The following is a 6,000-nucleotide window of genomic DNA, read 5'->3' as shown; positions in this document are numbered from 1 at the left end:
TGGACAGAGCATCATCTGGTAGGGGGCTTACAGGGTGGATCCTGGTCAGGGTGCATGCAGAAGTCTGTCTCTGCCTCCCCACCTCTCACTTAAAAAAAAAAAATCTCGCCTGACCTGTGGTGGTGCAGTGGATAAAGCGTCAACCTGGAAACACTGAGGTCGCCGGTTCAAAACCCTGGGCTTGCCTGGTCAAGGCACATATGGGAGTTGATGCTTCCTGCTCCTCCCCCCTTCTCTCTCTCTGTCTCCTCTCTATAATGAATAAATAAAATCTTTAAAAAAAAAATCTCAGTGGCATAAAAAGTAAATATTCTTTTTTCATGAATCTGTAGGTTGGCTGGAGGTCATCTACATGTGGCTGACCCTGGTTGGGTATCTCCAAGATGCAGTTGGGTTTGAGTCTGCTCTACGTACATGTCCCTCATCCTTGCACCAGCAGACCAGTTACGGCAGGTTATTTTATATGATGATAACATTGGCCCAAAGCCAAGGGGCAAGAAAGTATACTTTACCTCTTGTGGGAGGGACTACCATGTTACACAGGATCAATAATTCAATTGGCCACAGAGTGATCAAACATGTTCAATGCCACTGGGAGGCCGAATGAGATGAGAACCATGAACTGGCCACTGATCTAGTGGAGATGTAGGTCACTGACATCCTTGCTAAGAGCTGTAGCAGAATGGTAAGGATAAATGCCCAGTTGGAGTGGGTGGAGGTAAGAATGGCAGGTGAGAAAGAGGAGTGTCAGAAAATAGACAACTCTCTCAGGAACATTTGCTCTGAAGAGGGGCAGAAAAATGGTGCAGTAGCCTGGCGCAGATGTGAGGCTAAGAGTATTACGTTCTTAAGTTTAGGGAATGAAGTCCTGTTTACTTCAATGGGAAGGTTCTAGTGGAGAGGAAGAAACTGATGGTGCATGAAAGAAAGGGAATCCTTGTGCTGGTGAAAGGGGCAGGGGCCCAAGGCACAGATGGAGGGGTTGGCCACAGATGGACAGAGAGAATGCAGAGCTGCAGATATTCTGGTGGCTTTGGTGGCAGGAGGGTCAGGCAGTTGGTCTGACTGTACCTATTTTCTCTGTGATGGATAGTCTAATGTCAGACTGAGAGTGAAAGAGGAAGGGGTGTTGAAAATGTGCAGAGAGAGGAGAAAGTGTGAAATTGTTGCACTGTGGAGAGAGAAAAGGAATTTTCTAAGAAACTAGTACGATTGTCCAGCAGTTCAAATGCCATTCAAAATTTATAGCCATAAATTTGAAACGAGTCCATCCAGAGGAGCTGGGTAATCTTCTTCAGTAGTGTTCAAACTGCTCTGTTGCAGGTGTGAAGTACAGTTGGGTTTTCGCCAGGTGAATTTGATGGAGAGAGACCAGTATAAGGAAGTTAAGAGTGTTTGCAAGGAAGATTTTGCACACTGGATCATGACATCTAGCTGCTAAGGCATGAAGTCCTGAGGGTAGATAAATAATAGTGAAAAAACAGTAGAGGGAGTGATGGATTGGAGGTCTTAGGTGGATAACTGGTGGAGGGGGAAGGACTGAAGTGAGTGAATTTGAGGGCTGGCAAGTGGTAGGATCTTTGAATCAGATTTTAGAGATCATTGAAGCCATTCATGGTTTTGAGATCTAGGGTATGACCAGGAAGCTAAGGTGGGCAGGAGAAATATATTGCTAGGGCTAGAGCAGTCAAGGGACTTAAGGACTAAGTGTTGGGTGGGTCATCAGCACTGATGCGGAAATCACAAGAATGATGACAGTAGAAAAGAAAGAACCCAGTTCTAAAATCATCAAGGGACAGAAACAGTGACAAGGAGGCTGACAAGGTGACACTAACTAGAAGTCGTAAACTCTGGTGACATTCCAAAGGACCTGGGGCGTTTTTTGGGGGGGCAGATTAGAAAGTTCAATGAGAAGTGTCAGCAACACTTCCAGCCAGCCTCTATTGGAAGTGAAGAAAGTGAAGGCGCTAGTCTTGCGGGAGACTGAGAGTAGAGGCAGAAGTAGGGTTTGGGAGGCTGGAGGGGGGGAGTGGGGGGTGGCTAGGGGTTGCCGCAGAGGTGAGTGAGCATAAGCCATGATGGTATTGTTCTGCCTGGCCACTGGAGGCCCTGGTAGCAGTTTCAGGGCAGCCACACCTGCCCCTTTGTACAAACTCTCGGATTACCCTGGGGTGGGGGGTGGGGTCCGTAATAGCTTTCCTTTCCAGGAACCTCTATAACTTTGGTCGCTTATGATTTTCATTTAGGACTTATTATCTACTTTCTGGTGTCTTCAGCGTTCTTCTGTGTGGATTTTTTTATTTTCTCAATTAGACGCAAGTTTGGGCAGAACCCCAGCTGTGCTATTTTGCACCAGTCAAGTCCAGTACAACACCTGACACGGCATGGGCGCTTCACCAGTGTTTGCTGATTGAGTGGGATACAAATGCGGTGATGGTTTCTCTTTAAGACCAAGAATGGAGCCGTGGGAAGGGGCGGGGGGAAGGGGTCCTTCTGCCCGAGGCCCCGATTCACCCCTGTCCCCACCCCCACCCGGGCCAGCTGCCGCGTGCCCGCCCCTCCCCCGCGGCCACAGCCGCTCCATCCGAGTAACCCGACGCCTCGGCCCGCTCCCCCTCCCTACCCGGGCTTCCAGTGGCCAATGGCCGCGGCCAGAGTCTCCGCTGGGAGCCGCGGAGCTCTGGCGGCGCCGCGCGGCCGGGCTGGAGCTGGGGCACCCGGAGGCAAAAGCCTGCCCGACTGCGACTGAGCCTGCAACTCACGTTCCTAGCCTCACTCTCCACCCCCTCCCTTCTGTGCTGCTCTGCCTCAAACCTGAGAGGCAGAAATGCGAGGCCCGGTACCTGGCAGTCAGCGCAGACTTTGGCACCCAGAGGGTTAAGCTGATGCCCTCCCAGCCCAGAAGTCAGGACACTTGAGTTCTAGGCCCCTACTTGGTCTTTTACCAACTGAGAAACCTTGAGCAGTGAGGGAATCTCTGAGCCTCAGTTTCGTCACCTGCAGTGGAGGCTGTACCTATCCACCTGCGGATGAGGGGCTGGGAGGACCCCGCCAAGTGAAGGGTGTGAAAGCCCTCCTGCATTAGTCAGAGAATGGCCAAACCCGAATCACTGCGACCTGTCACCACCTGCCCCTGTAGCAGATGATCTCTGCAGCTCCTCCTACTCACCAACCAGGGAATCCCCTGGGTTCAAAGCAGGAGCCTGACATAGCTGCCCTTTACACCCGGTCCCGGTTCCGCACTTCCTGCGGCTCCTCACTCCCAAGGCTGAAGTCAGCTGCTGGGTTTTAGCAGCCCTGGGGAAGAAGTTGGAACTTTGTGCTGGGCTGGCAGGATGGAGCAGGCACCTGTCCGATTACCTATTTTATCTTTCTGACTAGAGTGTCAGAAGTGTTAAGAGGAAAGCCTCACGAATGATGCCTTTTTCCCTGCCAAATGATTACAGCTGCTAACTCCTGACAGTTACTGTCCATGGGCTACAAATACTCGAGCATCAATCCGTAACTTTGAGCATAGTACCTAAAAGAAAAGCAAATGAGAGTTCAGAAAATACCTTATAGTTTTAAAGAAAAGGAAGAGAGGAAGTCTTTGTCAAGGAAGCGTTATTTTAACATTTACAGCTTCCTCACACCCCTACAAAGACATGGGTTGCCTATGGTGATGAGGACACGTGAGGGTCCACTGAGTTCTTTGTTTCTAAAGCCATGTCCTGAACAGGCTCCCAGGTTGGCTCCTGGAACCTGCAGCCTTGGCTCACAGACCCTTTCTCTGTGAAAGGTCTGCACTGGGCTGGCAACCCTGGAGCACCTCGCCTGGGATGCAGTGTCATTCCGGTAAACTGCTCTATCTTCCCTGGGGCTTGGACTCCAGGGCCAGACAGCCCCCTCAGGGCCTCTGCCCCAGATGAATCCAAAAGCAGGAAGTGACCTGGAGTTCACGGAGGGGGTCCTTCAGCAGGGAGAGGGAGAGGCGCCCACCAGCCCAGGCCTGATGTACTGCAGGCTTCCTGAATTCATTTGCTTCCAGACCTTTTTAGCCTTGCCAACGCCTGTGTGAACGATCAGAACAGCTGAAAGTTTGTAGCAGGAAAGCACCAGGTGCAGAACAGGTCCCAGTCTGACTTAGAAACAATTAGGGGCTGGGCTCTTAGGGGCTGACATTCCTGCCTTTGCAGACAGGCAGGAATTGCTCACCCTTGGAAAAGGGTGCCACTTCTGAGCCTGTGCTGGGGCTGCAATAAGCCTGGGACACAGGGCTGGGGTGGAAACTGGGAGCCTCCTTCCTCTGAAGCACCAGGACAGCGACACAAAGGGCCTCCTCTGCCGGCCATGCAGAAGGGGATGGGCTGACCGGGAGGGCCGGGACTGTCACCCAGTCAGAGCCAGGCAGCTGCAAATGAAACACAGGCCTAGAAGGCACAGACAGGCACTCAATCTTTCCCAGAGCCAAGAAATCCTGGCTAGAAACTTGACTATGGAGTAACGAAAGGCACCGGGAAATACTTGAAACCAGGCGAGACCCCTGGTAATGTTGGACTCTTGACAAACAAGGAGCGGAGCCAAATGTTTTTCTCCCTGCCTGGCCCAAACACAGAGGCAGAGCTGGCCAGAGAGGCCCCAGGGGAGGTGGTGGAGGAGGTGAGGAGGGACCCAGCAGGAAAAGGAAAGCAGGCAGCGTGTAATTTTTACCCTGCTCAGACCCCAGGGCTCTCATACAGGAGGTCGGCAGAGCCCGGAGTTCCCCCCTTGCCTTCCATAAGGCCAAGGTCACTCAGACCTGCTGGAGACACTCACAGGGACTATGGAAACTCCAACATGGTAGCGGGAAGTTGCCAGCTCCTAGGGCCCAGGCTGCATGGGTGAGCTTCCATTTGAAGAAGGGGAGTTTGCTAAGGTAACTGCTCGGGGAAGGCAACACCCCGCCTCCAGACCCAGACTGTAAGAACAGGCTCAGTTCTTACACCGAGGGCTCAGCCTGCTTTATTGTCAATGAGTCTGCACAGTAGCATGCTATGGGGAAGACTTATAAACCCACTACGGAATTTTCTTTTATTCATATTCTTGTAATGTGTGAAAGGGGGTTACCTTTTTAAAGCTCTAAAATTAAAGAAAATAAGAAATCATCCTGTGTTGAGGATGGAGTCACTGGGTCAAGTCTCTATCCTTTGCTGGGTCTTGGGGGAAAAAAAGGAAATAAAAAGAAATGTGCCACAGTACGGAGTCTTCTTTAAAATTTTTTTTCTTTATGAATATAAAAGTAGAACATGCTCTATAAAAAGAAATTCAAACGAAAAGTATAAAAGAGGGAACAAAAATAATCACCTATAATCCCACAACGAGGGATAGCCCTGATATGATTTGTGTGTATTTTTCCTCCACTATTTCCCATGTATATAGATATGAATTAAAATCATTAACATAAGAATAAACTTAGCCTTCTTTCTTCCCCTGCCCACTGGAGAAAATCTTGAATTTGCCTAGAGAGAGGAAGAATTATTATCACTTGCTGAGCAGAGCTAAGTTGATCTACATAATAAAAGAATGAAGTGGGACAATGAAGATGTTCTGAGCAGGAAAAGCCTTATGGACCAGAGTTCAGTAGAATGTTCAGGTTGTAGTACATTTGAGTCTCTGGAGCAGCTATGGGACAGCAGGCACTGGGCTGGAAGGAATGGGCTTCTGAGATGCGCTGATATGGATATGACCTGAAGTCCTTTTAATGTTCTCCCAGAGATGAGATTAAAGAATGGAATTTATCTTGTATAATTTTGGCCATTAAGCTGTGCATTAAGTCTGTATAAAGATTGGTCTCCCCTCTCATTTGCCAGGGTTATGTTCTTTAAAGAAGGGGTCATACTATATTTCCTTTTTACATCTTTTTTTTTTTTTTTTTTGTATTTTTCTGAATGAGAAGCAAGGAGGCAGAGAGACAGACTCCCCCGCATGTGCCCAACCAGGATCTACCTGGCATGCCCACTAGGGGGCAATGCTCTGCCCATC

The 6,000-nt window shown here is 49.7% G+C and overlaps 1 protein-coding gene and 1 long non-coding RNA gene across 3 annotated transcripts in view; both read left to right on the top strand.

Moving 5' to 3' along the window:
* LOC136328724 (uncharacterized) overlaps nt 1-4,647 on the top strand; it is a 7,820-nt gene extending 3,173 nt beyond the window's left edge. The window contains exons 3-4 of one of the 2 annotated variants that reach the window (XR_010730094.1): nt 333-453; nt 2,314-4,647. This is a non-coding gene — a long non-coding RNA (uncharacterized lncRNA). The remainder of the gene's footprint in view (nt 1-332; nt 454-2,313) is intronic. The other variant, XR_010730095.1, reaches the window with a different exon arrangement.
* The window catches only part of PELI1 (pellino E3 ubiquitin protein ligase 1), a 1,042,993-nt gene that overhangs the window by 178,978 nt on the left and 858,015 nt on the right, over nt 1-6,000 (top strand). The window lies entirely within an intron of this gene.

The sequence above is a fragment of the Saccopteryx bilineata genome, chromosome 3 (genome assembly GCF_036850765.1).
Source record: "Saccopteryx bilineata isolate mSacBil1 chromosome 3, mSacBil1_pri_phased_curated, whole genome shotgun sequence".
Lineage (NCBI taxonomy): Eukaryota > Metazoa > Chordata > Mammalia > Chiroptera > Emballonuridae > Saccopteryx > Saccopteryx bilineata.
Note: the sequence above shows the minus strand (reverse complement) of the source record. Positions and strands in the feature narration are given on the sequence as shown.